This window comes from Scyliorhinus torazame, chromosome 23 (assembly GCF_047496885.1).
Source record: "Scyliorhinus torazame isolate Kashiwa2021f chromosome 23, sScyTor2.1, whole genome shotgun sequence".
NCBI classification, from domain to species: domain Eukaryota; kingdom Metazoa; phylum Chordata; class Chondrichthyes; order Carcharhiniformes; family Scyliorhinidae; genus Scyliorhinus; species Scyliorhinus torazame.
Genome location: NC_092729.1, coordinates 24,965,927 through 24,978,786, shown reverse-complemented (window position 1 = coordinate 24,978,786; position 12,860 = coordinate 24,965,927). Strand labels below are relative to the sequence as shown.

The following is a 12,860-nucleotide window of genomic DNA, read 5'->3' as shown; positions in this document are numbered from 1 at the left end:
CGAGGGATGCAGGGGAGAGAAGGACACACAGAGAGCTAGGGACGCACAGAGAGCGAGGGACACACAGAGAGCGATGGACACACAGAGAGCGTGGGACACACAGAGAGTGAGGGACACACAGAGAGCGAGGGACACAGAGAGCGAGGGACACACAGAGAGCAAGGGACACACAGAGAGCGAGGGGTGCACAGAGAGCGAGGGGCGCACAGAGAGTGAGGGACACACAGAGACCGAGGGACATACAGAGAGCGAGGGACACACAGAGAGCGAGGGACACAGAGAGCGATGGACACTCAGAGAGCGAGGGACACACAGAGAGCGTGGGACACACAGAGAGCGAGGGAAACACAGAGAGCAAGGGACGCACAGAGAGCGAGGGACACACAGAGCGAGGGACGCACAGTGCGCGGGACACAGAGAGCGAGGGACACAGAGAGCGAGGGACACATAGAGCGACGCACACAGAGAGCGAGGGACACAGACAGCGAGGGACACACAGAGAGCGAGGGACGCACAGAGAGCGAGTGACACACAGAGAGCGAGGGACACACAGAGAGCGAGGGACACACAGAGAGCAAGGGACACACAGAGAGCGAGGGACACACAGAGAGCGATGGACACACAGAGAGCGAGGGACACACAGAAAGCGAGGGACACACAGAGAGCGAGGGAGACACAGAGAGGGAGGGATACACAGAGAGCGAGGGACACAGAGAGCGAGGGGTGCACAGAGAGCGAGGGACACACACACAGAGCGAGGGACACACAGAGAGCGGGGAACACAGAGAGAGCGAGGGACACACAGAGAGCGAGGGACACACAGAGAGTGAGGGACACAGAGAGCGAGGGACACAGAGAGCGAGGGGTGCACAGAGAACGAGGGACACACGCAGAGAGCGAGGGACACACAGAGCGCTAGGGACGCACAAGGAGCAAGGGACACACACAGAGTGCGAGGGACACACACAGAGAGAGAGGGACACACAGAGAGCGAGGGACACACAGAGAGCGAGGGACACACAGAGAGCGAGGGACACAGAGATCGAGGGGTGCACAGAGAGCGAGGGACACACACAGAGCGAGGGACACAGAGAGAGCGAGAAACACAAGAGAGCGAGGGACACACAGAGAGCAAGGGACACACAAAGAGCGAGGGACGCACAGAGAGCGAGGGACGCACAGAGATCGAGGGACGCACAGAAGGAGGGACACACAGAGAGCGAGGGACACAGCGAGAGCGAGGGGCGCACAGAGAGCGAGGGACACACAGAGAGTGAGGGACACAGAGAGCGAGGGACACATAGAGAGCGAGGGGCACACAGAGAGCGAAGGACACACTGAGAGCGAGGGACACACAGAGAGCGAGGGGCACACAGAGATCGAGAGACATACAGAGAGTGAGGGGTACACAGAGAGTGAGGGGTACACAGAGAGTGAGGGGTACACAGAGAGCGAGGGACACAGCGCGAATGAGGGCCACAGCGAGAGCGAGGGGCACAGCGAGAGCGAGGGACACAGCGAGAGCGACGAAACAGCAAGAGCGAGGGACACAGCGAGAGCGAGGGACACAGCGAGAGAAGGAGAGAGAGAGATAGAGTGATAGAAAGTGAGAGAGATGTACACAGTGAGAGAGAGTGGGACAAAGAGAGAGGGTTAGAGGTAGAGGGACAGCGAGAGAGGGGGAAAGAGGGAGGGGGATACATTAAGGGAGAGAGCGACAGAGAAAGTGACGCACAGAGAAAGAGGTAGACAGTGAAAGAGAGGGATAGAGTGAGAGGACACTTTGAGAGCAACAGGGACACAGTGGGAGAGAGGGGCAGAGAGAGGTGGGCACACGGAGAGAGTGAGGGATACACACAGAGAAAGAGGTACACAGCGGGTCAGGATCTGAGGTTTCGGGGACGTGAGTGGGTCAGGATGTGAGGATTAGGGCACATGAGGGTGTGATGGTGTGAGGGTGCCAGGACGTGAGGCATTCAGGACATTAGGGTTATCAAACTGACCGTTTTCATTCAATCCAAATTGTTTCTTTATAAATTCTAATCTCAGGAATTGACATCAGAAGATTTCAGTGAAAAATCTGCCTGTGAACAACAAGTAAAATATGAAGTGAAACTTTGCAATGAGCTTTGTTTGTCTGGCCAGGAATCTTCTCTCTAAATGGGAGCAGAAATGAAGTTGTGTTTAACTCACATTCTGTGATTTCTTGCTGGTTTTTACTCATTCTATGGAAAGCCTTCCGAAGGCGACAGACGAATGGTCATTCCCAACATGTCAGAAATTCAGAGGGAATCAAATGTGAAACAAAGACAGAAATAAGGACAGGACATTGCTGAATCTGTTGTTATCTGCTGAATTAACATAACCATAGACAGGACAAGTGTTACCTTTGCAGACACGGGAAACACACCGAGGGGGACATTCCTGACAGAAAGTCGGGGGTGGGGACTGCACACAGGTCACTGAGGAGATCTCAGTCCAAACTGTTTCTAATCATTTCCTAATACTATTTTAAATTATGATTCAATCCTATTGGGAGGGGAATGAGTGAAAGAGAGATAGGGCAGATGCAGTATAACATGGATAAATGTGAGGTTATGCACTTGGGTAGAAAAAATAAGAACGTCCCTGTCTAATAATTACATTTAATCCCATTTTCCGGCCTGCTCAGTTAACAACACTGGTGTGGGGAAGGCCAAGGTTTCACTGAAGTCACATTCTGTGTGTGTGGGGCTGAGCAGCAAGGAGATCAGCATCTCTTGTCACTCATTTACATGTCAATAGAGAGCTGTCCTCTGAGACAGACATTCCACACATGGCAGAGACTAGGGGTGGAGTCTGCTCACAGCTCACTGAGATATATCTGTGTCTGAGGGACTTCAGTTCTCAAACCAAAAACCCACGACACTGAAAACATTACCCCTCTGCTTCAGTGTGTGTGTGTGTGTGTCGCTGGGTGTGTCAATCTGTCTGTTTTGAGCTGTGCATTTTGGGTGTTGACATGTTGCTGATTGGCTCGAGATTAGAAATGTTGGACTCCTGTTGTGCTGTTTTGTATATTTTTTTAAATGTCCCTGTTATTGTCTTTATAACCAATTTTATCTCCTTTTTTTCTCCAGAGGCATCTTTATTTGGAAAACTGGAAGGAGGTTGGGAATCCAGTGAGGAGGACGAGGGAGTGTGAATTCTTCCCGAGGGAGCGCTGGCTGAGGCCTGTTCCGCAGGCTTCACCCGGGTTATTACCCTGACTGAGGTTTAATTTTAATATTGGAGGGATCAAAGAGAGTGAGGGAGGGAGACATAAATATGTATAAGAGGTACAGAGAGACTGCGAGAAACACAAGAGAAGGGGATTTTCACAGTAACTTCATTGCAGTATTAATGTAAGCCTAATTGTGACAATAAAAAGATTTTGAGTATTAATTGTCTCTCAATCTTTTTTAACCTCTGGTTGAAAGCTGTGATTTATTTGTATTCGGATATTGCTGAGGGGTTGTAAAACTGAAAAGGGGACCCTGGGCTCTCGCTGTATTAAATAGTTTCAATCTTTTCCAGTGGTTTAGTTAATTTTCTCCCTCTTTTTCCCAGGAATTTGAATTGTGAAAGACTGCAATGTGAGCAGGAATCTTGGGGCAAAGGCTATTCTCCAGAGGACAAGTGGATGGACTGAGGCCTACTCCACAGGCCGCACTCACGTGAGTTGTCTCTTTATTGCCACCCCGGCCTTGCACTTAGACACAAACACATTAACCCTTTGGTGGGCGGCAAAGAGTAAAATACAAATCTGGAATATGAAGCTGTCTAATTTTGTTCCAAAATGACAGGGGTTATATTAATTCTGAGCATCCCAGGGGTGGGCTGCTGGGGGTGGGGGGTGGGGGGGGGGGTGTCATTTCACTGTTTCAGCCAATCTCTGCAATCTGGGAGAGAGAGCGAGAGAAATCTCAGATCAGAAACTCTGAACTCAATTTTGAAAGTGGTCATCATTTGTTGGGCTCTCCCTGTGCACAGGTTGCCTTCAGAATTCACAAAATTAACGATAGTGGGGTCACTTTTAAATTGAATCCATTGACTGTAAAGTAATCTCGATTGCCCGGAATTAAAGTCCCTTAACTTGAAGCGGGTATAATTCTGGAATGAAGCCTGTGTTTTAGGCCGAGACACAAGTTTTTTTTTTAGAAAATACAGCACAGAACAGGCCCTTCGGCCCACGATGTTGTGCCGAACCTTTGTCCTAGATTAATCATAGATTATCATTGAATTTACAGTGCAGAAGGAGGCCATTCGGCCCTTTGAGTCTGCACTGGCTCTTGGAAAGAGCACCCTACCCAAACTCAACACCTCCACCCAACACAAGGGGCGATTTTGGACACTAAGGGCAATTTTTCATGGCCAATCCACCTAACCCGCACATCTTTGGACTGTGGGAGGAAACCGGAGCACCCGGAGTAAACCCACGCAGACACGGGGAGGATGTGCAGACTCCGCACAGACAGTGATCCAAGCTGGAATCGAACCTGGGACCCTGGAGCAATGAAGCAATTGTGCTATCCACAATGCTACCGTGCTGCCCTTAAGAACAAATAAATCTACACTATATCATTTAACCGTAATCCATGTAACTATCCAATAGCTGCTTGAAGGTCCCGAATGTTTCCGATTCAACTACTTCCACAGGCAGTGCATTCCATGCCCCCACTACTCTCTGGGTAAAGAACTTACCTCTGACATCCCTCCTATATCTTCCACCTTTCACCTTAAATTTATGTCCCCTTGTAATGGTTTGTTCCACCCGGGGGAAAAGTCTCTGACTGTCTACTCTTATCTATTCCTCTGATCATCTCATAAACCTCTACCAAGTCACCCCTCATCCTTCTCCGTTCTAATGAGAAAAGGCCTAGCACCCTCAACCTTTCCTCGTAAGACCTACTCTCCATTCCAGGCAACATCCTGGTAAAGTATGAGGGTGAAATTAAATTCGCAGGAGGTCATTTGAATTCAGTTTGCTGTGGTTATGAATGTTGGATTCCTGTGTGTGACCCTGTCTCTCTTCCGTTCTCCTTCCCAACTATTAGAATGAGAGTGAGAAAGAGAGAGAGAGTACAGAAAGAGTGTGGGGCTGGGGGGTAATGGAGATTAGAGAGAGGGAGAGGAGAAAGAAAGAGAGGGTGGAGGGAGAGGGAGGTCGTGAAAAAGAGAGGCTTTCTCTCCCTTTCTGTCTTCGTTCCATTCTTGCCTCTCTCTCTCTCTCTGTCTCCCCTGCTTTCTGCCTCTATCTGTCCATTTCTCTCCAGCTTTTTAGTGTCTCTTTAAACCTTTAATCGAAGAAAACCACCCCACAAACTGCAATGGGGAGTCTCATCACATCTTTCTGGGGATACCCTGATTAGAGAAATAAATAGAAATAAATGCTGGGAGGGTGATGAGGGATAACGAGGGAGACAGAAATATGAATGAGAGGGATAGAGAGACCGAATGAGATAGCGAGAGAGAGAGAGAGAAAGAGAAACACAAGGGAAACGGTAACTATCTCTCAATCATTTTTATCCTGTGGTTTATAACTGAGATTATTGTAGGTGGATGTTGCTGAGAGTGTGTGTGACTGAGAGGGGGAATCTTGGCCTCTTGCTGTGCTACAAGTTTAAACATTTTCCTGCGTTTTAGTTAATTTTCTCCCTCTTTTCCCAGGAATTTGAACTTTGAAGACTGCAATGCGACCAGGAATCTTTGGACAAAGGCTATTCTCCAGAGGACAAGTGGATGGACTGAGGCCTACTCCACAGGCCACACTCACGTGAGTTGTCTCTTTATTGCTGCCCCGGCCTTGCACTTAGACACAAACAAATTAACCCTTTGATGGGCGGCAAAGAGTAAAATACAAATCTGGAATATGAAGCTGTCAAATATTGTTCCAAAATAACAGAGGTTATATTAATTCTGAGCGTCCCGGGTATTTGTGGTGGGGTAGGGGATAGGGGGGAGGGGAGAGGGGGGGGGGACGATTTCACGGTTTCAGCCACTCGCTGCAACCTGGTAGCAAATGTAAACGACACTCAACACTGCCGACTGCACCTTCTGGGATCTTTCTGTGTGCCAATGGATTTCGTTTTAGAAAGGTTTTTCTTCACTTTAAGAGGCAGTTTAAGTCTTTCACATGACACGGCGGTGGGGGTGGGGTTGTTAGGTGCAGTGGGGAATGGGGCACCCAGCAGGTGTGAGGGGGGGGGAGGAAGGACAGTGTCCCATCGGTTAGGTCCAGGTAGCTGCCGCTGTGGGATCTTGTGTTCACTCACAGGCCTGTGGCCTTTTACGCGCAGCAACAGTGACCACAACTCTTACAATAAAATAGCTCTCCCAGTGTTTGCGTGGGTTTCGCCCCCACAACCCAAAGATGTGCAGGCTCGGGGGACTGGCCACACGGAATTGTCCCCGAATTGGAAAAAATGAATTGGGCACTCTAAATTTATAAAAATAAATAAATAAATCTACAGTCCCTACTTCTTTAAAAAAAACAATGAAATAGCTCACAGACTGCAAAGTGGGTTTGAAGGTCTCGAATGTAAAAGTTTTAAACTTGAGTGGTTGCGAACGAGGGAGTTAATGAACCCTTCCTGCTGCACTGACGGGATATTCAGCCAGATCTCATAGCCGCTGAGGGAGAAATCCACCATCAGAAACTCGGAACTCAATTTGGAAAGTGTCACCATTTTGGAGATCTCCCCGTGCACAAGTTGCCTGCAGAATTCCGGAAATGAAACAACAGTGGGGTCACTTTAATAATGAATCCATCGACTGTAAAGCAATCTCGAATTATAGTCCCTTAACTTGAAGCGGGGATAATTCTGGAATAAAGCCTGTGTTTTAGGCCGAGATTTAAATGTGAGGGTGAAATGAAATTGACGGGGCCATTTGAATTCAGTTTGCTGTGGTAGTGATTGTTCGATTCCTGTGTGTGACCCTCTCAGTCTCTCCATCCCTCTCAGACCCTCACCCTCTCAGTCTCTCTCCCTCTCAGCCTCTCTCTCCCTCTCAGTCTCTCTCTCCCTCTCAGTCTCTCACCCTCTCAGTCTCTCACCCTCTCTCTCCCTCTCAGTCTCTCCCTCTCAATCTCTCACCCTCTCAGTCTCTCCCTCCCTCTCAGTCTCTCACTCTCTCTCTCTCTCCCTCTCAGTCTCTCCCTCTCTCAGCCTCTCCCGCTCCCTCAAAGCCTCTCCCCCTCTCAGCCTTTCCCTCCCTCTCAATCTCTCACCCTCTCAGTCTCTCCCTCTCTCTCTCCCTCTCAGTCTCTCACCCTCTCAGTCTCTCCCTCTCAGTCTCTCCCTCTCAGCCTCTCTCTCCCTCTCAGTCTCCCTCACCCTCTCAGCCTCTCTCTCCCTCTGAGCCTCTCTCACCCTCTCAATCTCTCTCCCTCTCAGTCTCTCTCTCGCTCTGTCTCTCTCCCTCTCAGCCTCTCTCTCCCTCTCAGTCTCCCTCACCCTCTCAGCCTCTCTCTCCCTCTATGTGTCACTCTCCCTCTCAGTCTCTCTCTCCCTCTCAATCTCTCACCCTCACAGCCTCTCTCACCCTCTCAGTCTCTCTCCCTCTCAGCCTCTCTCTCCCTCTCAATCTCTCTCCCTCTCAGTCTCTCTCTCCCTCTCAGCCTCTCTCACCCTCTCAGTCTCTCAACCTCTCAGTCTCTCTCTCCCTCTCAGCCTCTCTCACCCTCAGTCTCTCTCGCCCTCTCAGCCTCTCTCCCTCTCAGCCTCTCTCCCTCTCAATCTCTCTCCCTCTCAGCCTCTCTCACCCTCTCAGCCTCTCTCTCCCTCTCAGTCACTCTCCCTCTCAGCCTCTCTCTCCCTCTCAGTCTCTCTCCCTCTCAATCTCTCTCCCTCTCAGCCTCTCTCACCCTCTCAGCCTCTCTCTCCCTCTCAGCCTCTCTCACCCTCTCAGTCTCTCTCCCTCTCAGCCTCTCTCTCCCTCTCAGTCTCTCTCTCCCTCTCAGCCTCTCTCCCTGTCAGCCTCTCTCACCCTCTCAGTCTCTCTCCCTCTCAGCCTCTCTCTCCCTCTCAGCCTCTCTCTCCCTCTCAGTCTCTCTCTCCCTCTCAGTCTCTCTCATCCTCTCAATCTCTCTCCCTCTCAGTCTCTCTCGCCCTCTCAGTCTCTCTCCCTCTCAGCCTCTCTCTGCCTCTATGTCTATCTCTCCCTCTCAGCCTCACCCTCTCAGTCTCTCTCTCTCTCTCAGCCTCTCTCTCCCTCTCAGCCTCTCTCTCCCTCTCAGCCTCTCAGTCTCTCTCAACCTCTCAGTCTCTCTCCCTCCTGAGACAGTCGATTTGAAAATGTCCTGAGACAGCCCTGTCCTGTCCTGAGACAGTCGATTTGAAAATGTCCTGAGACAGCCCTGTCCTGAGACAGTCGATTTGAAAATGTCCTGAGACAGCCCTGTCCTGTCCTGAGACAGTCGATTTGAAAGTGTCCTGAGACAGCCCTGTCCTGTCCTGAGACAGTCGATTTGAAAATGTCCTGAGACAGCCCTGTCCTGTCCTGAGACAGTCGATTTGAAAATGCCTCCAGAGGGAAAGAGAGGGGGTGTGGGATAAATTCCCAGTCTCACTCTTCCCCACCGCATCCCCCTCCCCTCACCGAGCCTCCCTCTCCAGCTATTCCCCTCTATATTTCCTCTTCCAATAAAATGATAAAAACACCAATGTGATTTGTCGTTATTTGAATGGGGAGGCTGGTTAAGGTGGGGAATGTGTGTGTGAGTGGGGGTGGGGTGTGTGGGGGTGTTGGTGGGGTGTGTGTGTGGGGGTGGGGTGTGTGGGGGTGGGGTGTGTGTGTGGGGGTGGGGTGTGTGGGGGTGGGGGTGGGGGTGGGGGGAGGGGTTGTTCAGAGAGCCGCAGGATCTGGGCTGGGCTCCTGTCTCCATCATGTTTATTTTCTGTGGGATCCTGCTGTGCGCACTGCAACATGTAACCATGAACGTGTCGACGTCCATCATGTTGCCGAGGAGCTGGAATTGAAGTTGTAAATGTGAGGCTGTGTAAGGGACTGTTTCTAATCCCGGAATATCTCCTGTGCTGAAGACGGACTGATTAGTGAAGTGATGGGGAGGGGGGTGCGTGTGTGTGGGGAGAGGTGGGGGGTTAATTCAGCTCGCTGAGTTCTCCAAAGTCTCCAGCCCCCCCCCCCCCGCCCCACTGTCAGTGGAAAGAGAGGCTTCCATTGAATCAGAGAATTTCCCAATCGCACGGTGCCCGTGTGTAACTGTGATTAATGTCACGGTTCCTTGTGAAAGTCCAGGGGAACATTTGAATCGAATTTAACTGAGTTTCTGCTTGTCCCACTCTCAGTCTCTCTCCCTCTCTCTCAGTCTCTCTCCCTCTCTCTCAGTCTCTCTCCCTCTCTCTCAGTCTCTCTCCTCTCTGTCTCTCTACCTCTCTCTGTCTCTCTCCCCCTCTGTTCCGCTCCCTCTCAGCCTCTCTCCCTCTCAGCCTCTCTCCCTCTCAGTCTCTCTCCCTCTCAGCCTCTCTCCCTCTCAGCCTCTCTCCCTCTCAGCCTCTCACCCTCTCTCCCTCTCAGCCGCTCTCCCTCTCAGCCTCTCTCCCTCTCGCCCTCTCTCCCTCTCAGACTCTCTCCTTCTCAGCCTCTCTCCCTCTCAGCCTCTCACCCTCTCTCCCTCTCAGCCGCTCTCCCTCTCAACCGCTCACCCTCTCTCCCTCTCAGCCTCTCCCCCTCTTCCTCCCTCTCAGTCTTTCCCCCTCTCTCCCTCTCTGTCTCTCTCTCTCTCAGTCTCTCTCCCTCTCAATTCCTCTCTCCTCAGCCTCTCTCTCCCTCTCAGCCTCTCTTACCCTCTCAGTCTATCTCCCTCTCAGCCTTTCTGCCTCTCAGTCTCTCTCCCTCTCAGTCCCTCTCCCTTAGTCCCTCTCCCTCTCTGTCCCTCTCACTCTCAGCCTCTCTCTCCCTCAGTCTCTCTCTCCCTCTCAGTCTCTCTCCCTCTCAGTCTCTCTCCCTCTCACACTCTCAGTTTCTCTCTCCCTCTCAGTCTCTCTCCCTCTCAGTTTCTCACTCTCTCAGTCTCTCTCCCTCTCAGCCTCTCCCTCTCAGTCCCTCTTCCTCTTAGCCCCTCTCCCTCTCAGTCCCTCTCCCTCAGTCCCTCTCTCCCTCTCAGCCTCTCTCCTTCTCAATTCTCTCTCCCTCTCTGTCTCTGTCTCGCTCCCTCTCAGCCGCTCTCCCTCTCAGTCTCTCTCCCTCTCAGCCTCTCTCCCTCGACGTCCCTCTCCCTCAGCTTCTCTCCCTCTCAGTCCCTCTCCCTCAGTCCGTCTCCCTCTCAGTCTCTCTCTCCCTCTCTGTCTCTCTCCCTATCAGTCTCTCTCCCTCTCAGTCCCTCTCTCCCTCTACGTCCCTCTCCCTCAGCCTCTCGCCCTCTCAGTCTTTCTCCCTTTCTCCCTCTCAGCCTCTCTCTCCCTCTCAGTCTCTCTCCCTCTCAGTCCCTCTCTCTCAGTCCCTCTCGCTCTTTGTCCCTCTCCCTCTCAGCCGCTCTCCCACCATCAGTCTCTCTCTCAGTCTCTCTCCCTCTCAGCCTCTCTCCCTTTCAGTCCCTCTCCCTCTCAGTCCCTCTCCCTCTCAGTCCCTCTCCCTCAGTCCCCTTCCCTCTCTGTCTCTCTCCCTCTCAGTCTCCCTCTCAGTCTCTCTCCCTCTCAGTCTCACTCAACCTCTCAGTCTCTCCCTCTCAGTCTCTCTCCCTCTCAGTCTCTCTCCCTCTCAGTCCCTCTCCCTCTCAGTCTCTCACCCTCTCTGTCTCTCTCTCCCTCTCAGTCTCTCTCCCTCTCAGTCTCTCTCCCTCTCAGTCTCTCTCCCTCTCAGTCTCTCTCCCTCTCAGTCTCTCACCCTCTCAGTCTCTCTCACCCTCTCAGTCTCTCTCCCTCTCAGTCTCTCTCCCTCTCAGTCTCTCACCCTCTCAGTCTCTCTCACCCTCTCAGTCTCTCTCCCTCTCAGTCTCTCTCCCTCTCAGTCTCTCTCTCCCTCTCAGTCTCTCTCCCTCTCAGTCTCTCTCCCTCTCAGTATCTCTCCCTCTCAGTCTCTCACCCTCTCAGTCTCTCTCACCCTCTCAGTCTCTCTCCCTCTCAGTCTCTCTACCTCTCAGTCTCTCTCCCTCTCAGTCTCTCACCCTCTCAGTCTCTCTCACCCTCTCAGTCTCTCTCCCTCTCAGCCTCTCTGCCTCTCAGTCTCTCACCCTCTCAGTCCCTCTCCCTTAGTCCCTCTTCCTCTCTGTCCCTCTCCCTCTCTGCCTGTCTCTCCCTCAGTCACTCTCTCCCTCTCAGTCTCTCTCCCTCTCAGTCTCTCTCCCTCTCACCCTCTCAGTCTCTATCTCTCAGTCTCTCTCCCTCTCAGTCTCTCTCCCTCTCAGCCTCTCTCCCTCTTAGTCCCTCTTCCTCTCAGCCCCTCTTCCTCTCAGTCCCTCTCCCTCAGTCCCTCTCACTCTGTCTCTCTCCCTCTCAGTCTCTCACCCTCCCAGTCCCTCTCTCAGCCTCTCTCCCTCTCAGCCCCACTCCCTCGCAGTCTCTCTCCCACTCAATTTCTCTCTCCCTCTCTGTCTATCTGTATCGCTCCCTCTCAGTCTCTCTCCCTCTCAGGCTCTCTCCCTCTCAGCCTCTCTCCATCGACGTCCCTCTCCCTCAGCCTCTCTCCCTCTCAGTCCCTCTCCCTCAGTCCCTCTCCCTCTCAGTCTCTCTCTCCCTCTCTGTCTCTCACCCTCTCAGCCTCTCTCCCTCTACGTCCCTCTCCCTCAGCCTCTCTCCCTCTCAGACGTTCTTCCTCTCTCCCTCTCAGCCTCTCTCTCCCTCTCAGTCTCTCTCCCTCTCAGTCCCTCTCCCTCAGTCTCTCTCCCTCTCAGCCTCTCTCACCCTCTCAGTCTCTCTCCCTCTTAGTCTCTCTCGCTCTCAGCCTCTCTCCCTCTCAGTCCCTCTACCTCTCAGTCCCTCTCCCTCCCAGTCCCTCTCCCTCAGTCCCCCTCCCTCTCTGTCTCTCTCCCTCTCAGTCTCCCTCTCAGTCTCTCTCCCTCTCAGTCTCTCTCCCTCTCAGTCTTTCTCCCTCTCAGTCTCTCTCCCTGTCATTCTCTCTCCCTCTCAGTCTCTCTCCCTCTCAGTCTCTCACCCTCTCAGTCCCTCTCCCTTCGTCCCTCTCCCTCTCTGTCCCTCTCCCTCTCAGCCTCTCTCTCCCTCAGTCTCTCTCTCCCTCTCAGTCTCTCTCCCTCTCAGTATCTCTCCCTCTCACCCCCTCAGTCTCTCTCTCCCTCTCAGTCACTATCCCTCTCAGCCTCTCTCTCCCTCAGTCTCTCTCTCCCTCTCTGTCTCTCTCCCTCTCAGCCTCTCTCTCTCTCTCAGTCCCTCTTCCTCTCAGCCCCTCTCCCTCTCAGTTCCTCTCCCTCAGTCCCTCTCCCTCTCTGTCTCTCTCCCTCTCAGTCTCTCTCCCTCTCAGTCTCTCTCCCTCTAAGTCCCTCTCTCCCTCTCAGTCCCTCTCCCTCTCAGTCTCTCTCCCTCTCAATTTCTCTCTCCCTATCTGTCTCTCTCCCTCTCAGCCTCTCTCCCGCGACGTCCCTCTCCCTCAGTCTCCCTCCCTCTCAGCCTCTCACCCTCTCTTCCTCTCACTTTCTCCCTCTCTGTTCTCCATCTCTCATCCTCTCTCCCTCTCAGCCTCTCTCTCCCTCTCAGCCTCTCTCCCTCTTAGTCCCTCTTCCTCTCAGCCCCTCTTCCTCTCAGTCCCTCTCCCTCAGTCCCTCTCACTCTCTGTCTCTCTCCCTCTCAGTCTCTCACCCTCCCAGTCCCTCTCTCAGCCTCTCTCCCTCTCAGCCCCACTCCCTCGCAGTCTCTCTCCCACTCAAT

General features: G+C 52.6%; 1 long non-coding RNA gene across 2 annotated transcripts in view; it reads left to right on the top strand.

The window, feature by feature from the left end:
- The first annotated feature begins 2,892 nt into the window (after positions 1–2,892).
- The window catches only part of LOC140399717 (uncharacterized), a 31,693-nt gene continuing 21,725 nt past the window's right edge, over positions 2,893–12,860 (top strand). For both annotated transcript variants that reach the window (XR_011937809.1, XR_011937810.1), the window contains exons 1-4: positions 2,893–2,956; positions 3,120–3,253; positions 3,589–3,695; positions 5,689–5,794. This is a non-coding gene — a long non-coding RNA (uncharacterized lncRNA). The remainder of the gene's footprint in view (positions 2,957–3,119; positions 3,254–3,588; positions 3,696–5,688; positions 5,795–12,860) is intronic.